The sequence below is a fragment of the Odontomachus brunneus genome, unplaced genomic scaffold (genome assembly GCF_010583005.1).
Source record: "Odontomachus brunneus isolate Ranch 3 - 2012 unplaced genomic scaffold, Obru_v1 Obru_scaffold_093, whole genome shotgun sequence".
Lineage (NCBI taxonomy): Eukaryota > Metazoa > Arthropoda > Insecta > Hymenoptera > Formicidae > Odontomachus > Odontomachus brunneus.
In genome coordinates this window covers 722,553-744,750 of record NW_022639543.1, presented here as the reverse complement: position 1 = coordinate 744,750, position 22,198 = coordinate 722,553, and the positions used below count along the sequence as shown (strand labels likewise).

The 22,198-nt window shown below is 38.5% G+C and overlaps 1 protein-coding gene across 3 annotated transcripts in view; it reads right to left on the bottom strand.

Annotated features, from left to right (window-relative positions):
• The window catches only part of LOC116848345 (lachesin-like), a 216,376-nt gene that overhangs the window by 53,057 nt on the left and 141,121 nt on the right, over positions 1-22,198 (bottom strand). The window contains exon 1 of one of the 3 annotated variants that reach the window (XM_032824316.1): positions 20,911-21,160. The exons of the other annotated variants lie outside the window; for them this stretch is intronic. The gene's annotated coding sequence lies outside the window, so the exon portion shown is untranslated. Of the gene's footprint in view, positions 1-20,910; positions 21,161-22,198 lie in introns of those variants that run through there. 3 annotated transcript variants of the gene reach the window in all.

The window sequence follows — 22,198 nt, the reverse complement described above, 5'->3', positions numbered from 1 at the left end:
TATATATATATATATGTGTGTGTGTGTGTGTGTGTGTGTGTGTGTGTGTGTGTGTGTGTAGCACATGGGGAGCGCCTGCGCCACAGAGAAAATGTTAATACAATATTATGTTGTCGTTAATTAGATCGACGATTGAAAATATTTGCAGAGATAGGAGCACACATGTGATCATTCACTTTCTTCGTATACTTAGGAGGCGCCACATCACTGTGGTAAGAAATACGCACGAACGAAAATGAAGTATAAAACGATTCGTTAATAATTAATCTTCAAATCGAGACAAGAAGTCAAAGCCACGCAGGCATGGAAAATGCAACTCGACATGGCTGATGCAGATTTTCCGTCGATAAACCGAGGTGTGTTGTCACGACACACAGCGGCGTATATTCCATTCAAAATAACAATGGAGGGCTCTGTCGCGGACACTTTGGCGTCTATTGAACGGCCCCAATTTGGACGGTAAAACCACCGAATTTGATTTCGCGCGCGTTTCTATGCGCCGAAATCCCTCACTGTCAGCTCGGCGCGCGAAATCCACCCGCCGCTGAAATAACGCGACCGCTGCCCTCGCGCGAAATAATCGTATGAAAATAATGGACACGGCGGCGTGGGCAAAACGTGTCTAATAAAGACGAAAAGTTCTCCATTAAAAAATCATTCGGAAACGACTGATTCTGTTTGGTCATTATAACGTCGTCGTATGACATTGTGACAAAAGGAATTGATTATGATGAATAAAATAATAAGGGCCTACAAGAGAAAGACACAAGTAATGATGAATAATTAAAGATAACTAAAAAATTAAATAGTATCAATCTTATAATTATTAAAAATGTTTAATATTAGTTTAAAAAATATATAAGACGTTTTTTGTTTGGACTATAAGAAACGTGTAATAATTATTCCAGAAATTCTGTTTCTTATTTAAACAAGTTTAGTTCAAAAGAATTAAAGAAATTCTATTACTTAATATTTATCTCTATTATTATTTGTCTTATTTAATAAGAAATAAATTTTATTCTCTTTTCTATTTCCTCCAACCAAAACACGCTTAGATGTGTCACTGTTGTATGAATTTTACCAACCTTCTCTCTATGTGTTGATATCTGGGTATATGGAACTTTACCATTATTCGGAAGTTGAGCGTTTTTCAAATCCGTTAAAGGGGTGCTTTTGTCATTTTAGAGATATTACTAGTCATTGTCTACTGCTTTGCATTTTTCTTTCTTTGAGGCACAAACGAAACAAAAAGCGCTGTAAAGTACACAGAAACTAAATACAGGCGAACTATATTCCGAACTTTCCCTTTGTTCAAGTTAGTCGTCAGATTTAGTTCTTTCGCAAGGTGATTTTACCGTCATTATTGTTATGAGAACCGACGTAACGTAAGACAATACAATACACGGTTCGACTAATAGCGTAACTGATTAATCCATTCTTGGATATTTGCTCGTGTAATTAATCGACGCGATGCTTAAGACCGCAGGATACCGGCATGAGGTGGAAAAAGTACAAGCGCCGAAGGTTAATGTCGCGTGAAAACGGGCTTTTACGTGAAATTTCATCAAGTTCGGTCGTTCGGGCAAATCAACGGCCCTTCTTTTTTTCTTTCTTTCTTCTTCTTTTTTTTTTTTTTATTCTTTCCCTCGTGCCTGATTGGACATCTGTCGGAACGCGGTGTCGCTCTCTTTATCTTTTTGTCCAGCTAGACAGTCGTGATATTCGCCGGGCGTGTACGAATTTGGGATTAACGTCTGCTGTGCGGCATCGTCACGGTGCGCGACATACGTCGCATTTACAAATGTAATTGCGAATGTAAACTAATGTAATGCTATCTCAAGCATTCCCGGGATTTCCCAGAATTTCTTAGAACCAGACGTAATTCGTCCGTTGTCGCGGTCTGCGAGCAAGAAGACGACGCGAACTACTGTAGTCCAACGGCGCAATCTAAGAAAATAAGCGGCGATCTATCGGACGGAAAATTGCAGCCGGAATTGAAGAGCGCGAGAACGAACGGGTCTCGAGGGTAAGTAGAATCTCGAGTCAAGAAGCGGAAGTGCTTAACAATCAGAAGGTGGATGTTCTATATGAAGTGAGATGTGTAAGTTTTCACAGAGTGCGAGATTGGAAAGTTACTGGTCTGATCGGCTTTATTTTCAAGGAAAGGAAATTTCAAACGTGATGTAATTTACTATGCATGTATACAAAAATTTATATTTCTGTCATTGTTTTTTAATTGGCTTTTCCTTTAATGAAGATAGCAGCATCATATATTTCCAAAAATACTCAACCATCTGCTAAGTAGCAGAACGTCAAGTGACATATTAATGATATTTTGCTAACATTAGAAATGTGTCATTAAAACGTCATTTGTTATCATCATATTTGCTGGAAAGTGGAATGACTTTTGATCCAGATTCTGAACTAATGTTAAGTTGTTTGTGATCACTTTTAAACGAAATTAGCTGAAATTACCCGCTCGAATTATCACAAAGTGTCAAGAGGATGAAATCAGGTGGTAGATTGTTCAGGTTTTACCTATTTTTTCATAGGGATATCTTAGAGAGTAATTATGCAACAATTGTTCAATCAAAGAGTTTAGAAGTTTGTAATATTATTCTGATTTTAATGAAACTTATGTTTTAAAGTACTTATCTTTTAAAAGAAAAATTTTTCAATTTCGTTTCTACTATACCTTTTACGATAAATAAAACACATAGCTAACATAATCTTTTGTATAACAAGACTCGATCTTCTCTACTGTACATTTTATATAATTTGCTAGTTTATTATCATTGAGCAAAAGTTCATATGTCGTCAAAGAATATTTCAATTTTATTTCTAATCTTATTTCTTATGTATTTTTGTTGCACTTGATGATAGGAGTGAGAACATTAAGAAGCTATAAATTGCCTGTGAAACTCAAAGTGGATCAAAATGAAAGAATATGACCTAAATATTTTTTATACTTCTACATTTGTGCCAAATTAGAAAGAAATCGGAGTGTATCCTTTGTGTAGATTTATTTGTCAGTGTATATCTTTTTCTTTCGGTGTAATTTTCATTATCGCGAATCGAGGCGTTGTCGATCGACGGACGCGTCGTTCTGGAGAAAGTTTTTCATTAATTTCGCGGAGGTTACGTTAGCGCGAAAATGGCAGGACGTAAACAAGTCAGCGTGCCCCACATTGAACTGCATAGCTTAGGTGACAGTCGTCGGCCGAATAAATCTTTCCATTCAATGCCCGCGTTACGGGGCGCTCTATTTACTCTCGTCTCGACATCGCGCCCCTCTTCCATTTCCAAATACACAACTAAAATGCATCCCACGAATGTCTTTTGCATCTCTTGGGGCTTTTACGAGAAATAGAATACGCCTGCATTCAGAACGAAAACCTTGTCTCGCCACTTGTAATGAAATATATCGCGCGAAATGAACGTCTGATTGGCAATTATTAACCGGTTGATTTTTCCACGAGAGACACACGCGACGAGCGCGACGCTTTTTAAACATTTTCATACTTGTTACTTTACTCCGATGCTTGTCAAATATTTGCCTTGCCATATAATGCCTTTTATTTTAGGAACAATTTATCGCCATGATAAACGCATACTTCTTCTTTTTTTTCTATTTAACTTGTTACAAATGTTTCCTTTTATTATTTTTATCGAATAATTTGTTATTAATATCAAAAACTTCATAAATCATATAAGGTGCTTCTTAACTACTATCTAATATTTTAATAGTTGGTATATAGTATTTAAGAAACAGTCACTAAAAGCGTCACACGATAATGTAGTATAATTTAGATTTATAAATAAAGAAGGATGGGTAAAATATATCATTTTTTATTTAAGCGATAGAACCTTTCTTATGCACGTTTTCCTATATTTGTAACGAGGCACCTTGGCCCCGTTACATATTTTTATATGGTTCCAGGGATATGTTGCTCACGTGTTTTTTTATCTTGAGAAGAATAGTGGGCACAAGATTCCGAAATGGATCTTTTAGGGCATAAATACTTCTTCCGGAGTTTCAATAAAATTGGAATAATATTACAATTAAGAAATAGAAAAGACTGATTTGGTAATAGTAAAGTAAATTTTCGAGCCTCTTGAAATTTATTATTTATATTTATATTTTATTAATATTCTTCATCATGGCTGAATAAAATTAGACGATATATTACTTAGCTAGAATAAATAATTTCTTGCAAGTATATCATATGACTGTTTCTGATAATTCAGCTAGAATAAGTAATTTCTTGCAAGTATATGATATGGCTGTTTCTGATAATTCATCAGTTTAACTTGAAATTAACGTTGCAAATGATTTAGCGCATGAAAAAATATAAGAAAACAAAAAAGATTCCATCGCTCGGGCGATGGAAAAATGGCCCATTTTATCCATCCTCCTTTGTACTAAAATCTTCAAGAAAAAGTGGCCGTATATTAATAAATATTTTATATTTTAATCGACTTGGGGTAGACGTTTTTCCATTACCTCTGAACGTTCCGAGTATGCCCGAAAGTAATGGGCGCAAACACAGTAACTACCATTTTGTGCCGCAGCGTGGAGCCGTTATATCTAACTCACTCAATCAGCCGATTATATTGCCTTGTACCTTATCAGAGATCGCAGAGTCACACAGCACGCCTCCCTCGTTTCGCTCGAGAGCAATCCGCGCGTGCTGCAAACGACCGTGAGACGCGGCGCGTCGTATCGGTTGCGCTCGGTCGCGAGCCGTTTGATAAATTTTATGGAATCGAAGAAGGAACGTTATTTTGACCCAACAACGTACAAGCCGTGTAGGTGTTCCCGCGACCGCTGCTACTTCCACTACTACCTCCTCCTCCTCCTCTACCCGCGGTTCGTTGTTTGTACCTGTTCGTGACAGGTGAATCGCAGTTATTCAGCCGGCCGATAAACCGACAACTGGTTACTTTCTCGTACGTGCCTACCCCGAAACGACCCCAACCCTCGCGGTCCACTCTCGCACTCGGCGAATTCACGATCCCAATTCGTGCGGCTGCAGGAATCGCGCGTTCTCTTAGACGTCACGTTAAGTACGGAATAGGCACTTTCGTCCAGTCTTGTCAAATTGAATGTTATCTGGTAGTTTTCGGAATCGTATTTTGCGGATAATATTAGAATAAAGAGAGTTATACAGTTAGTCAAGTATATTAATTATTGAAATCGAGGTTCAAGCAAAATCGCGAGAAATTACTATATTAATGTTGTTAATTTGTTGCGGAAGGCTTGTCATGTGCGTCAAATAAGTTAAAAAACGAACAAAACGAAATTATTCAATTTCGAGGTAGTAGTTTCGACCTACAATAGGTGACTTAAGCCTTAAATCTTAAGAAATTGACCAATCACAGTCCATTATTTTCCTCACATTTGATTTTCCTCAATTTCTTAAGATTTAGGACTTAAATCAGCTATTATAGACCGGAACTTGGCAATTTCTACAAATAAAGTGAACAACATCAATTCGTCATATTTTTTAGACACTTAACAAAAACTTCCTATCCAATATCCAAATATGCTACAAGACCTTAATAGAAAAGTGACGAATCCTTTGCAGCAATATAGCATTGCTGAAATGTAGTTTATAACAGTGTAGTAAAAAATATATATTAACCATTTTCGGTCACAATCTTATTAAGTTCCAGACTTATTATGATCACGATATTTGTGTGTCAAGATCTACCTTTTTGTTCGGCTCAAGAATCTATAAGAATTTAAAATCCCGGAAGCCTAATCAGGAAACGTTTTCTTCAGACTCCTACGCGATTCGTTTAGCCGGCCTGACCACACAGCATGACCTGTCGATTCCGCTTGTTACGGCACTCCTTTGCGGAAAAATAAGCTGCACACGATTCCTGTGCAGTACAGTTTCTTTCGATCGCAGGCACTCGAATGCCGATACCCTGCGGCTCGCTTGGTTTTCGTATTACCTATACTGGTTAACCCCTTATTGCGCTGTTTTTATAGATGCGCGCGCGCGCGCGCGCGTGTGTGTGTGTGTGTGTATGTCGTATATAGCGCAAAACGGTTCTCCTGGCATACCCTCGTTATTTTCTATGCCCGGAATTTCTACGGCCGAAACTGTTTGCAAAAAACTTTCGTGCAATATAAGTTGCGATTTGTGTGGGACCCGAATCGAAATTTTAATGCTACTTTGACGCTCTTAAGGATAGTTTGCGCCTACTTAGACGGTTTATAGCTTAGGTAAAACCTACTTTGATCATATTTATACTTATTAACTTTTCTTTTGAATCTTTAACCCTACCTTGTCAAAATTTTGACTATGCTACTTTGACACTCTTAAAAATAGTTTGAACTTACTTAGATAATCTACAACCTATTTAGGTGAAACTTATTTTGACGATATTGACACTCGTTTCCGAGTCGAAATTTTGATCCTATATTGAACCTTGAATTCTATAAAATACATATATTCTATGTAGGAGCTAAAGTTTCAATAGAGGTTCGCAACTGAACCTACTTCCTAAGATCCTACTATTATACAACCTACTTTGACACTAAAGAAAGCGAAAGCGGAAATTTCAGACATTATCAGGGTCAAAGTAGGAGTAAATTATATCATTAGAATTAAACCTACTTTGTTATCTTAGTTCCTACTGTGGTGTAGAATTCAAGATTCAATATAGGGTCAAAATTTCGATTCGGGAGATCTCTCGGATGAGTCGACCCAGTTAAAACACTTTGAGCGTGGAAAATAAAGCACTTACGGTCGCGCGGATCAAGGCTTTTAATTATATCGCAGTTGTCGGTTAGGTGCTTCCGAAATTCACTTAAAGAAACATCAGTAAAAATCGCCTGTTTCGGATAATTCATTTACAACGTCATAAAGTTACTCTTTTTGCCGCGAACGATACCTCACTAACCCATTAACCCCTTCCGCTCCAATGGCTGCAATGGAGGTCACATAAATTATGTCTCACTGGAACCGGAACCGAGCGATCTGAGCGAGAGAAACAGCTGAAATATTAATCACGTACTTTCTTTCAGCAGGGTTATAATCCCCCGCTCCGTGGACGTTTCCCGATAATTCTTCTAGACGGAGTCCCAACGCGAGATCCAATAACGAATCTGTCACGATAACGATATGTCATTTTTCGCCGTACCGCTTTTTATTTATGCATACCGATATGCTCGATGTTACATATCGCTTCCTTATTTCGAGCAGCCCGTCGCTCGTCCCCGTTGTTACTGCAAAAGCGTCGACGTTTACGTGTCGCGTAATTCAGCGTCGCGGAAGATTCGAAGGACGCGTCCGATCGATTGGCCCCGCGATCGGAATCGAACTTGTGCGCTTCCTTCGCGCGGCAAAGAGAAACGTTTTCGCTCCAGCCACTCGGAAACACTTTCGGACTGAGTAGGTAGGAAGTGTTTACTCCCGGGTAGAGCGTCTCGGGATGCACTCGCCGGGTGCGCGCGCTGTGATTCCTTTGAGCATTCCAGGACGGATGCGCGAACGTGCGTCTGCTCGCGCGTTCGCATCCGTTCGCCCGCTGTCTGTCTCTCTCTTACTCTTCCGCCTTCCTCTCATTCTCAACCGTACACCCTTCCGTCTGGAACCTCTGCTATTATATAAACTGGAAGGGTAGGTCCGACCGTACTCGCGGTTTATATAATACAACATCGGGGACGCAGCGCACGTATGCAATTCCTCCATAATTCCTTGGTTTGCCTCATCCCTCGCGCCTCACAGCCAGCCAGGAAACGAGGAGGGAAGAAGAGAGGCAAGTCAGGGGAGGAAAGAGGGGCGCGAGGGGAGTCGATAATACGATTCCTCGTATGTCCTCGACATGAACACGCTCTGCATTTGCCCCGACCTCCGCACCCTCGCGCGCTCCCCCTCCTCATCCTCGGAAAATCTAATCAACCGCCGCTTTACCCGCCCTCCCCTTTATTCCATCCTCTGCGTTGTACTCTTCTTCCACCTTAGAATGTACCGTATGTATCTCTTCGACTTATTATATACGACTACGTAGCCACGCGCAAAAATCTCTATACGAGAAGATCTCGCGACGAAATTACGAGATCCTGAGAAAGAGAGATTGTATGCGTCTGCGCGTGTGAATGCACTCGTGAGAAAGAAGTTCTCTTTACGTCCCGCATAGATCATTTCTTGGGATCTAATTGGAATCCGATTACCGAAAATAATTATGGGTTTTATAAGAAGTGTAATGTTTCGAACAAATGATTGTTCTTTTCTAAGAAAGATGTGTTTACTAAATCGCGAATGTATCAAAATATAGAAGCCTCTTTTTCGCGATGCTAATTGATTGTCGTGTTATGGATTGCTTCATATATATTTTACCGCAGAGGGATGATTGGTTACTACATCCCAGTTTGCTTCATCTCTTACATGATACATCGATGACTTTGAGCGTTTACGTTTAAATTATTTGGGGATGTTACATATTTCGACAGGAATGGAGGCGGCCCACGAATGGAAGTGATCTAAGCATCTAGGAATGGAGGCGGTTCAGAAATAGGACATTTCAGGAATGAAGGTGGCTCAGGAATGTAGGAGATCCAGGAATGTAGACGATTCAATAATGAAGCTGATCCAAGAATGGAACTGATTCAGGAATGAAAGCGATCCAGGAAGGTCCAGGAATAGAAACTGTCTAAAAATTCTAAGTTATCTAGAGGTGGAGGTGGTTGAAAACGTGAATGTGATCTAAAAGAGAGAAAGAGAGGGAACGAGAGGGTTAGATAGGGAAAAAGGAAGGGAGAGGGAGAGGTGGAAATAGCAGGAGATATTAGAGTTTCTTTGTATTTTTGATCTTGTGGTTGTTAATATTACATATTATAGTTAATATTATATTAATATCTATAGCGCACATATACACACGAGCTAAATAACACGCGCCTGCGTTATTCAAATATTCTTCCTAAATATTTTTCCTCTCTCTGATTTTTATTTTACATTATAATTGAACAAAACATATGTTGGCTTTCTAAATAATTCCGTTATTCAATAAAAGGTTAAAGTGTTTTATAAATATCTTATTATTTTGATTCTTTATTTTATACAATAATTGATATAAAAATAGAAAAGTCTCCATTTGATATTATAAATTATACGGATATTACTAATTGAAAAAAACGTGAGTTTTTATAATAACTTTGATTCGATTCTAGACAGAGAGTTTATGTTTGGGACAAAGGATTTTCAGTCAGTATCGTAGTGGGATAAACAGTTTTGGGGTAAATTATAGGTATTCCAATCGGAATCTGTGCTGTATCTGAGAAAATTTTAGAAAATTTTTATATGAGATCTAAAAATAAAAGTGTCGAGGTGAACATTTCCACGACACTTGAGAGGGACACGATAAAATCACACATATGATGTATGATCGATTTCTAGTACTTTTTTATTAGTAGATGAAAAAAGCATATTATTTAACGCGGGATAATGTCGCTGTCGAGATCTCGACGCAAAAGGCAATTTCGCACTGCAATTACTTCCTACAGAAGCTCGTGAGGTGGATTGAACAAATTTATGCGAGCAACGAGAGGGACATTGTTCCCCTCTTTTCTCTCTCTCTCTCTCTCTTTCTCCCCCCTCTATCGGTCTCTCTTTTTGCCTCACTCTATCCTTTCCGCCCCATTTTAATTCTCGTTCGCACGCCGGCGCGCACCACGAATATCGGCGATTAAAGTGGCTTTAAAAGGCCGACGGACCATACGTCGCGTTATATGAAATATCCTCGACGCGGAGGTCCATTTCGACGGGCGAGCAGCCAACTCGCCAGGAGGACGGTGGCGACGGCGGCGACGACGACGACGACGACGTCCTGATAGAGGAAACGTGTTCCTGCGCAACGCCGTGCATACAGAATGTGTCGCCGCCACTTTCTTCGCACGCGTTGTGCATTTTCGTTCGTTTGAAAAGCACGCGGCTTGACCGAAACACGTCATTCTATAAATTAAAGCCGGTCGCGTGGACTTCGCTGTCGTCACGAAGCGAGAGAGAAATGCGAATTACAGGTCTCAAGGGTGATTCAAGAGGACCGTTCGCAATCGTGGCGGGTACCTTTGCACCAACTCGAGTTTATGTAATAACGCGACGATAAACGCAAACAAAAGTGTTATCAGTCTTGTCGGTGCAAAATTTCTGGGATCGAACGTCGCGAAGAAATTTTTTATCGATTTGTGAGGTTATCTCTAGATGAAGTCTAAACGTTACGAAACGTTCGTTAAAATCCGCGAGTAAAAAAATTAACTAGTCTAGATTGTCTCGAAAATAGAGTTTTATAATTTTGTAATTTACTCTTTTTGTGAGTTTTATAATTAAAATATTTATTTTTTTGGAAAGTCTAAAAGCTTTATAACTTACTCTTCTTATCAATTATATTTATCAGTTATATGTATCGATTATGTTACATAATTTACACACATTTTGTAAGTTCAATAACTTTTGTTGTAATTTACGTACTAAAAGTATATCAATTTTGCAAATGATAAGAATGTATCTTTTTAATTACTATTAGTATTTTAGTATTTTACTATTAGTAGTTTAGTATTTTTTCAGTATGTAAATAACTTTAACAACTTTTTTAACAACGGATGAATCTCGACTGACAATGATACATCGTGATACACGGCGTTGCGGAAAAGCGCGCAGTTATCTCTTGTCGCGCCAGAAATTTCGTTGGCGCGACAAAATTTTCGAAGCCGTAACAAAATTATTACGTCGTTAATCCGTCGTTGCGAGCAGCTGGTGAAGATTTCACCGCAGCCTATGGTCCGTCGGCCTTTTAAAGCCACTTTAAACGCCAATATTTGCACCATGTGTACGTAAACAGAAATTAAAATAGGGAGTGAAGGAGAGCGCGAGAGGAAGGCGTGCCATTTATGTCGCGATACCATTCAACCTTTTTCCCCAGGGCGTCACCTGTTTTAATCGCGATATTATACACGGCAATGTACTCTCTCAAACATTATGTTGCTCGATCGAACAAATAAATGTCTCGGTGGAATCCTCATATGGAAAGTCCAAGATCCTACAGAGGTCATATTGTTTTTGTTAATGTGCCTAAGTCGAATTTGAGATTGACACATGCGTATATTGTGTTTCAAAATATCATATTTTACAGGTAAATAATTCGCCTCTTAGGAAACTGAAAGAAATTCGTCGTTCTTTTATGAGAGAGGGAGAAAGTGTAATCTTCTCTGATATTCTTTTAATCTAAGATCAAATTTACGCGCAGTGAGCTTTCAGGGCAAAAAATGGCAACCGCGAGAAAGCCACGTACTCACCTATGCATAACACGACTCGCTTTTATATGGCAAACAAAAAAATATGCACCCCATAAACTTTATTTTCAAATGAGTGTTTTGAAGCACAGAAGAGGCGGCGCGGGATACATCACACTCACACATTATCGTATAAGCTTTACAGACCCGGTTGTAAATTTCGCTGGTGCTGAAAAAAAAATAAACAAGGTGCGAAAACGCAACGCGTCGATCCGCCGAAATTTACGACCCGCGTGCTCGAAACGTCGCGCTATAAAAAAGACGGCGCCACGTTAATTCCTCTGGCAAATTTTTCGCAGCTCGATTATCGACTGTATCCCGATACCGCCGCTTCAGAACGCGAATTTTATACACGGCAACGAACGAGATTCTTGCAAAATCATAATAAGCGTCGCGTAAGTCAAATCTTCTTGCCGAGATGAGCGTCGTCGACGTCATCTCAAACAGAACAGAACAGAAAATTCGTACGGGGAAAAACCAACTTATATCAGAATTCAGTGTACAATTGATGAAATTTTTAATTCAACATAAATCGACCATATTTTTATCGGATAAACAATATGGCGTCTTCAGTAGATGTTTGATAGCATATTTTTAAATATGATTTGATAAATGGATTTAATTGAAGTCAGTAATAAGTATGTATAAGTGTGTATCGAAAATGTGTTTTAAGGGGATGCTAAAAACTGACATTTTTCTGCAAAGCTTACGTCGTATTGGTCGTACAGAATTACAAATGTTTTTATGTAATCGAATTCCGTGCAAAAATAAATAGAAGCATTGCTCAATATGCGACGAAAACGAAAAAAAACATTTAAAATTTCAAGCTGTCAGTTAGCGTAATAAGTTCCGCAGCTTGTACATATCGAAAATGTGTATGTTCCAAACAGAAAATTTTGAAAAACCACCTGTACCTGTGCTGTACCTTTGCACTTGAACTCAAAAACTGAAGACTATAGGGAAAGTTTGCAGAAAGATTTCTACACACACAACACATGTGGTTAGATTTTCCGCTGAATATGTAAGGCACATACATTTACGTAAGTTCTATATGTACAAGAAATAATTCTCTCTGAAAAGGATAGCGTGACTGTATTAGTGACGATGTCTACGTTATCGACACTGTTCGAGTTGGACTTTAGCATCCCCTTAAAGTCTGAATACAGTGGCACTATTTTTGAAGTTATCAATTTTTATGTGTTACACTTTTCATTAATAATAAATCTTATCCCTTCAGCGTTTGTGCGCACGTGCGTACATGATTTGAATTTGCGAGATTTACAAAATTAAAAAATTTCGCAGATCGTTCGTCGGATAACGAATATGTTCTCCCTCCGTTGATACTTTCACCGTCGCGTACTAAACGAAACATTCTGTACCGGAAAACGCGGTGGATATTCTTAGTCCGAGCACGCGGCACGAGAATCTCTCAGCTAGTGCCGTTAATTATTTTCCGCGGGTTCTCGTGTACCGCATAAAATGACGGGCAAACTTCGCGATGTTCGTCTCGGCGGAAGGCCACGCGCCGTGACACGGGCGGTAAACTCGATATTCTCGTCTCGGAGGAAGCCGCTGCGACTGGCAGTAACAGCAGCGACTGCGTGTCACTCTTATAGCATCGTCGTCGCGGCTTTCTCGAATCTTTAATCCTATCAAAGTTGCAACTTTCATGGAATCTTTAATGAGATGTCTTGGTGGCGACTTTCGGTCTCACCATCCAACTTTTTTGTCCTCTTTTTTTCTCAAGAACGGAGGAAGGAGTATCTTCGAGTACGTCGACCGTTTCAAGAAAGAGATCTGGGAAGTGTCATTTTTGCTACCGCTAATTGTGAGCGATCCTATGGAGCCCGCATGACCAAGCTTAAACCTAAAGTTTTGCGTTCGAATCGGTGAAATTGAAAATATTATGAGTGTATTAATGAGACAGTCGATGCCTATAGATTTAATAGTAGATCATAAACTTAATAATAGAATATATATGCCACAAATATAAATAAAATGAACAATGACTAAGTGATTTGATAATGCTTCTTAAACGTCTAGAGTTACAATATTTTTACATAATACTGTAGAGAACTTTAAAGATGAATCTAACTATACAAAAGAAGGCTGACTTTAGCACGTTTGAACAGTTATTTACAACAATTTGTTGTCTGAATAGTTGTAACTTCAACATTCTGAAATATAAGGGAGGAGGACATCTTTAGAGTCCCGGTCTCTCCTAAATATTTATATAAACTCATATTTTCGTCACGTTTCTCGTTATATTAGCAGCAAAACGAATTATCCAAACGAATATTTGCAATCATTTTCGTACATAATTATATTTTACAGATTTGAAAGTATATTCATAATTTCTCATAGATTTTTATTCGTATTTTCATATGAATGTAAATAAACAAGAATAAAAACAATTCCAGTGTACTAAATTAAGATGTCAAAGAAATGCTGTTTTATGTGAGAGTTAATTCCTTGGTTTCTTGATGAATTACAATTAACAAGAAACGTGTCATTTGTCGGACGATACACACGTAAAATAAACGCATACTGCAATCTTTTAGTTGTTACAGCTACACCATTACTGCGGTGCAGATGTTATCTAATTTATGTTCTAGAAACGTACTCCCAGCGCGGCGGTTTATGGGAAACCTTGGTTTAACTAACAACAAACGTGTGCGAGAACTTTCAACCGTGAGATATGTCTGGATCAACAATGAGAGTTAAGCCGAAAGTCAACGCGCGCAATCGTTCGCTGATGTTCGAAAGGGTTAATCTCTGAAAGCCTGAGTGCATCTTCTTCGCGAAGCGGCCTCGCATAGCGTTCGGTAACGGCTTCGGAAGTTCGTCGGAACATCACGATAGAAACGTTTCCGCCGGAAGAACATTTCGAACCAACTTGGGAATTGTAATTTCGAGGTTTTCGAAACCACCGATTCGATCCCTAGACAAAAGATTTCTCCTCGAGATGCACTCTCGTCTTTCTAGAATAGGAAGCGACATGATGCTTGATAAGGGAATAAAGGAATTAGACAAATGTACGACATTTAAAAAGCTCTGATATTCGAAGCTTTCGCGGTAAGAAAGGAGAAACGCTCTATTTGAATCTCAACGTCGCGTCTTTCGTGGATTCGACGTTTCGTAAAGATTTCAATTCACTTTTGCAGGAAGGACAATCCGAAATGATTTGAGTTTCAGGCTATTCCACTCTCTAAAAAAGAAAATTGAAATGTTTACAAAAAATCTCGGAATTCAAGCATAAATCAAGCATTGTTCTAAAAAAAATGTGCCGAAATTGATTAAAAAATAAAATAATCTTTTGAAAAAATTTGAATAGCGAGAGGATTTTTCGAATGAAACATTGGAATTATTTTGTCATACACATGCGTGCACATACACAGCGGGATGTATTAGTATCTACTGAGTGTAATAAGAGTATACCTAAATGGGTAGAATCTATATATATATATATATATATATATATATATATATATATATATATATATATATATAAAATATCTGCGGGTTTGTTTGTATATTCCTTATATTTTGGAACAAATTTAGGCATTCTAATTCGAATCTATGCTGTATATTTGACAAAATTTCGGAAAATTTCTAAACGTAGTTAGCAAGTGTAAAGGTAGCTTATTTTTTCAAGAAAACAATCTGAAACTGGAATGACCTGATTCTTGGACTGTTCTTCTCTCTGAAGAAGCGTATTGAAATATTTACGGAAAACCAGAATCAAATTTACGAAAGACACGACACCAAACAGGAATCTAGATCGAGCACTTAGTAACTTGATCATGTAGGCGATGCTGAGTTGTCGTCCCGGTCTTTCCGCTTTAAGATCTTTAATAAGCGTGACACGTTAAGCCGATCGCTCGTATAACTTATTTTCGTATAGTTCGTTTGATAAAGACGAAAAATATGGTGGTGAAAGGGAATAAATACTGAGCGGATGAGATGAACACGAGAGTCTCCGCGCTGCTCGAGATTGATTACGCTACTCTTCGGTGCTATATACGCGATAAATGGAATAACTGTGTTACTGTGCGATCCCTCCTAGCGCATTACGTCTGACCCAAATCCCGGCCGCATTTCGCGCTGGATATCTTTCTCGTGACCACGAGTCTACGATCGGCGGCAAGAATAATTTACGTCGCGCAATCTCAAGTTCCCCTCCCTCTCCCCACCCTACCTCCTCCCCAGCGTAAACGTTCGAACCTTCGACATGGTGTTGAAGAGAAGTTCGCGGATGTGAAAACACAGGGGACCGTTCGAACAGTAGAGGGTAATTAGAACAGTAGAGGGGTAAGCGTTTCCGCGGAGGGCTTTCCAAATTTCATCGACTCCCACGCGTGATCTCCGCGAACGCGTGAAGCGAATACACCGCGCGCTTGGGAAAATGGAGTGTCTGTCGAAAGAGGGAAACAGACAGAGAGGAAGAGAGAGTGGGGGGGGGGAGAGGAAGGGGAGCAAACATCCCCAGCCCTAGGTCTGCCCTGCCATACGCACGCCACGGTCTCGTCTCGGCGTGTCATGCCGCTCGGCTGCTCCCGCGAATTGATTCCTATCCAGCGCAAGCGGGGATCCGTCTCTCTCCCTTTTTCGCGCGCGCCGCAGCGCGCCGGGCTGCACGAGGCCGGCACGTGACGCAAAAATCCTCCGGACGTGACGCCCGCTCGCCATCCCGTATTCCAGTCAGGAGCAGATAAGAAGTCCCTCCCCGGGAACCGACGCGCGGTAATAATTATGCAAGGAATATCACGGTGCGCGCGTGCGCGCCGCTCGCATAGCAAGTGGACCACGTTTTCCCGCTAGAGTAGAGTGACCCGCAAGTTTTTCCCGGAGATGATTTATCGGAACGGAGGTGCCGGTGCACTCCTGTGTCTTCCTCGCTGCCGTTTTCGCGTTCGCCTCCGTTCGTTCGTTTCGCGAATGCGCGATGATAATATTAAAGCGGGTGTTTGGAAGAAAAAGTGTTTTATTCTTTGAATTTCTCAGAGTGAAGTTTCATTCAAAAAGAGTGGGTATTTGCTCCAAGCGACAGTGAAAATACTGTCACTCTGAATGAAGTGACATTTCACTTTTCATAAGAGTAAATATTTCACTCCAACTGAAGTGAATATTTCAAGAGAAGAGAATTTTTACAATTAGGTAAAAGAAAAATCTCTGGTTCTATTATATATGTGGTTGTTGAGTGACTCAACTTATTGTAATCTTTTTAATGAGAGTGTGCTATTTAATTAATTTCATTTATAACAGTTTGAAAAAATTTGCTGACCACAGTGGGATTTGAACCTGAGACTTCTGGCTGTTGAGTCATTCGCCTTGAGCCACTACTGATCGGAGTGACACTTATAATGATATATGCATTATTTCCGAATTCATTCTTTTACGACATAAAAAGTTACTTTAATTCGATTGACAGTCGTCATTTGTTGAGGGAAAATTCACTCCACGACAAAGTAAACATTTTCACTCCACGATACAGAGTGAAGGAATTCACTCTATAAGTCACTCTAATTCGAGTGCTTCGGCTGTCACTCCATTTTTCGAGTGAAATTTTCACTCTAAGAAATTTAGAGAATATCAACAGAATTACATAACAGCAAGTAGAGCAGGTTGCAGTTGTATCGTTTATGAATGAGTAATTGGAAAAAAATAGCTCGCGATCGTGTTTGTTCAAGGAATCGAACGCCAGGAAACACTCCGACGTGATCAACAAGTTTATTCAATTTAACTCGTCGTGGGAAAAGCCGCCAGGCAATTAAAACGGAACCGTCTCTCCGTTAGACTATATAATTACGTAGTATAAAGAAGCTTTTAAAACGTGCTTCTGTAACGGCGAACGATATTCCGCGTCACGAGATGGAGACGTTTCGTCATTCACGTTGTCTCGATGAAGTGTTGACGACGACGGCGCCGTCGTCGTCGCGGAAGTTGAAGACCGACAACGATCGTTCGGTGTTTTTTTTCCCCTTGCCCGCGGCGGAGTCATAAATTCTTGCGTCAAACTTCGGCCGATAAAGAATTCCTTACGATGTTATCCGCGGAAAATTTCCTTTAACGTGGCGTTGATGCGAGCGTTCACGTTCCACCGAGGAATTTTAAAGAGCGGAGATTATCGATGGACTATTCTTTATGCGACAACTTTTCCCACAACAAATATAGACGAAGTAGGATCCGATTAATTTCCGCTGAGATCTAGATAGATAGGAGAGACCGGGTCTAGATAGTCCACGGGGTATGTTGCTTTTTTTTCGTATTTATCTTGAGAGAAACACAAAATTGCGTAATATTTCTTTTAGATACTTTTCTTCGAATTTCGTTAAAATCGACATAATACTGTAGTTAAAAGATAGAAAAGATTGATTTAGTGGTAGTAAAATAAATTTTCGGGCTTCTCCAAATTTTGTATTAGTATTTTTCATCGTGAATAATGTGAATAATCGACATGTGACTACTTAGAATACAATTTTTTGCAAGTGTATGATATATTCTGTTTTGGATACTAAAAATAATTTTCATTAATGAAATGACTGAAATTGGGCATATAGACAAACGAGGTAAAGTTGGTGCAGAATTAAATGTCAGCAGGAGGGCTGTGAGACCTCTTCTGGCGAAGACCACGGAACAACTAATCATGATATACATTTTATATGTGTATCCTGCGTCTCCTACTGAGCAACTGAACTAGAAATGATGGCTATGTTGCATATTTTGGTTGTTACAAAACAAAATATATGATTAACATGGCGGACATCAACACAGAAGAAGACTGCCTCTATCACGTGTCAGTCACAATTATTAGTCTGAGAAGTTGTAATCTCGAAATTTTGAAATAAAGGGCATCTGATCTCTTCTATTCGATATGATGAAATTACAGGATGACAAGTCTGGATTGTAAACTCGATATACGTGCTTGCGTGCGTGAATACGTGTAAAGTTTGTCGTAACAAAAAAGTTTCTTCTCAGGCCAATTTATAACTTTGACCAAAAGTGCGGAGCTTTAGCAATAAATCGTGCTTAGCTAAAGTAGTCGGCTTACACGTGTAAAAAAGACGTAGTAATCTTTCCTTAGAGGAGACAGAATAGGTAATCAAATTCGCCCCGCTGAAATATGTCGACGTAACTTCTCATGCTTGGTAATTCGTATATGTATCGATTAATTCGACACATGACGCGTATATTAAAATGCGCTCCATGCTTCTGACTAAGGCTATATGATATGCCAAATTTTAACAACTGGAATGTCAAAATTATATGGCGCGTAATCTCATTAATACAGCACACGTAGTCGCGCAGCTCGTCGATGCAAAATTCCGAACGAGCGGCAAATTAGTTTCCTACGAATCGGAAAGTATCGATGACGTTAAACAACGCGGTGGAAACCCGTGATTATAAAATATGCTATACCTTTCCTTCAAGAAGGAAGACGAGGAAAGGCTTCGCACGCGTTATTTCGTGGCACCGGCCACCCCTTAAAGTTATCCAAACATCTATTTCACGAGAAGTTTCACGACAGTCGCGCTGAAGTGGCAGAAATACTTTTCCCGGCCTCTCTCGACTAACTTTTATAATAATTTCATCGCGTCTGCATATTCGATATTCCATCGACAATTCTATATTCCAGCGATGAATCTCTAAGGCGCCGTGCAGATATTCGTTGCGGATTATGTAGCGCCCGCGCAAGCGTTGGTATGTTTCATTTTTGATATAACGCGTAAACAATTTATTAAATGATACATACAGAGAATGTAAATATGAAGAATATACACAGAGTTGTGTCGTGCGTGTAATATACAGGGTGTGCCTTACCTTCGAAGTTCTCGCGAAGATATAGTACGGATTAAGGTGAACATAAAAATCTTATATCCAATAACTTTATAGATTTTTAATTATTAATTAAAGAAAATTAGTGGGTTGTCGCTCGAGATAATATGTTAATGTTCTCCAATTAATAAATAAAAATCTACAAACTTATTAGGAAAAAGACGTAGGACCTTTTGTTCAGTCTGACTTAATGTACAAGCACATGACGACAGATGTCATTATAGTTCATCTACCACATCTGATCATTCACAAATCTTCTTTAATTAATATCTCGGTAATTATTGCGAATATCGCAACATGGCATTTTTATATTCATCTTAATCCGTACTATGCTTCCACGAGAGCTTCGAAGATCGTTCTGGGACATATAGTATGCGTTGCGAACGAAAATTCAATGTGGCGCTTTATTAATTTCCCGTAATCTCGTAATCCCTGTGTACTAAAATATATTTAAATTTAGATTTCGTATAATAACAAAGCTAACTAAAACGAAAGCGTAAACAAGATGTAAACATGATTGTACTTGCAGCGTAAGGAGTATTGGACGTAAAAATCAGTATTTTTGTGAGATTTATATTAGATTCTAAGGTTGACATTCATAGTTGTGAATTATTTAGAATTTTTTATTGAGAATATAATTGATCTATATTTTTTGTATGCAATAATGTAATAAGTACAGGTACACGTTAACGAATAATCAGAGATTCATGAAACTGTAATTACTTGTTAAATAATGACAGATTGTAAACACCGGCCTAAATTTGAGTATCTTTTTATTCTCGGTAAATTCGTTAATTGAGAAGTACTTTCAAAATTCAGATTCTAATAAAATGTTTAGAATGACAATCTGAAATATCATTTCTGTCTTAAAATTAATTTTTTCTATTTTCCTATTTTTATCAAAACTGTATACAAACTGAAGCGAATATTACGATTACAAAAAACCGGTAGAGTATATCACAGACTGAGCGGTGGTTTTGTTGCGAGATCACTATACCTGAAGCTATGATCTGCACTGTTAAATCCGTAGTCAAATTATACTCAATTTGAGTTATTTTTAACCATTCCTATAAGTCGCTACTGCTCCTACTAAATATGTCGTTAATTTACCTAATGGAGTTAGAATAATTTAACTTAAGAAATGTATTAAATTTGACTAAAATTTAGTTTATTTTTTATTATGTGCACGTTAATGTAACCTTTATTTTAGTAAAAAATGACTTAATATTGTTTTAAATGGGTTGATTAGATGTGGTTGTTTTTTTAAACACATGTTTTGTGTTAAAATAGTAAATTTTGACATACATGATAGTTAAAAATAACTAAATATTATTTAACTCAAGAAATTGGTTTAAATTTGACCCTCTAATATTTAACAGTGTGGTTCTAATAATCACGGTGAGATATTTTCGAATGCTACCACTCCAATGCCACCAAATGTCTCGTCAAATCCTCTTAGACACTTAATAAAATATTAAAAATATCTCGTAGCGACGTGTGTAATTTGATTTCCTCTCCAAAATAATCCTGTAATATATTAATGAGGTAAGGGCTTCGCAAAAATTTAGTGAATAAAAAGAGGGTAGGAACATTCAACTTCGGTCGTGCCATTTTTTACAAATAATGTTATTAATTAATTTCTTTCTACCTCTCTTTAAAATATCTTTCTACCTCTCTTTAAAATATTTACAAAATGTCTGACGATAAACCATTGTACTCCAAACGGTTAATTAAAAACGAAAATCTCCTGTTTAATAAATGATTTGACATACCTGGAAATATATGATGTATGATTACTCGCGTCCTGTATTCTCGACCCAGCATCTTGGCTGCTCTTTTATGACATTGACACTTAGGTACGATTTGATCGAAGATACACGTTAAATAACGCGATGCCGACAAGAGTACGATTAAATATTTTAGAAGAACCGGTGAAATATTTTAAACACTCGAGAAGAATGATAAATAACGTTCCGGTACGTACATGTAGTCCGTGGTACGACGTGTCACACTTGCCGGCCCGAACAGTAATAAAAGCTGCGTTCGCTTTGGACGCTTACGCGCTGTAATTCTATCTTTATCGCTCGTGTCATTCTATCTTTATCGCTCGTTACATGCGGGAAGAAGATAGAATGACGCTTACAGCGCGTAAGCGCCCAAAGCGAACGCAGCCAAAGGCTCGGGAAAATACACGATATACGAAGGTGTGTTCGAAGGTGCGCAATGTTTTGATTGCTGTGATCGTTTAGCGTTCTATAACGGATAACACTGGGAGGGGTGACAACATTTCTTGCCGATTGTTTTGGTATTCTCATGCGTCGTTATATTCTTTTGGTGATCGTGATTTTGGTGATGAGTGTTATATATTTTCAAAAAATATTTCTCCTGTTTGAAAGCGATACGTTTCAATAACAGATTTACCAACAAATTTCTCAAGTTGATTGGCGATAACTCGAGGTGATAGTTATAGAGGGATATCTAATTAGACTTTTGCGGATGAAAGTTCAGGAATCCAGATAACTAACCAGATCCTGTTTTTCAGATAATCTTAAATGGATTTGGCTACGACCGAGACTTCATTTAAGGTTTCGTTGCCAAAGTATTTAAAATTGAAATTCGGAAAGTTAGGATAAGTGATGAGCTCCCATCAGATTTTCGCTAAAGAGAGATTGACTGCATATTCATCGCAAAACTTACCATCGAAATTTTGAGCGGTGAAAGTGGAACATCCCTCTGATGTTATTTTAATATATATTTGTTACACACAGAGAGTTTGATATCGCTATAATATAATATATTTTATAATTTATATATTTCAAATATTGACTTAATTGAGGAAATTAAATACATTTTATGCGGTGGAAAATATATGAAACGTACGAAAATACGTATCCGATTTCATACGAAATAATAAAGTTAAAATCGTTGTTTTCTAGCGCGATGAGAGATGAATTATATCATGGAATTTTTGGACCTCGCCGGGCGCCAAGTTGTAAACGTTTTCTTGAAGGGAGGAAGTCTAAGAGAGGGAAAAAGGGGGGGGGGGAGACAGAGAGACAG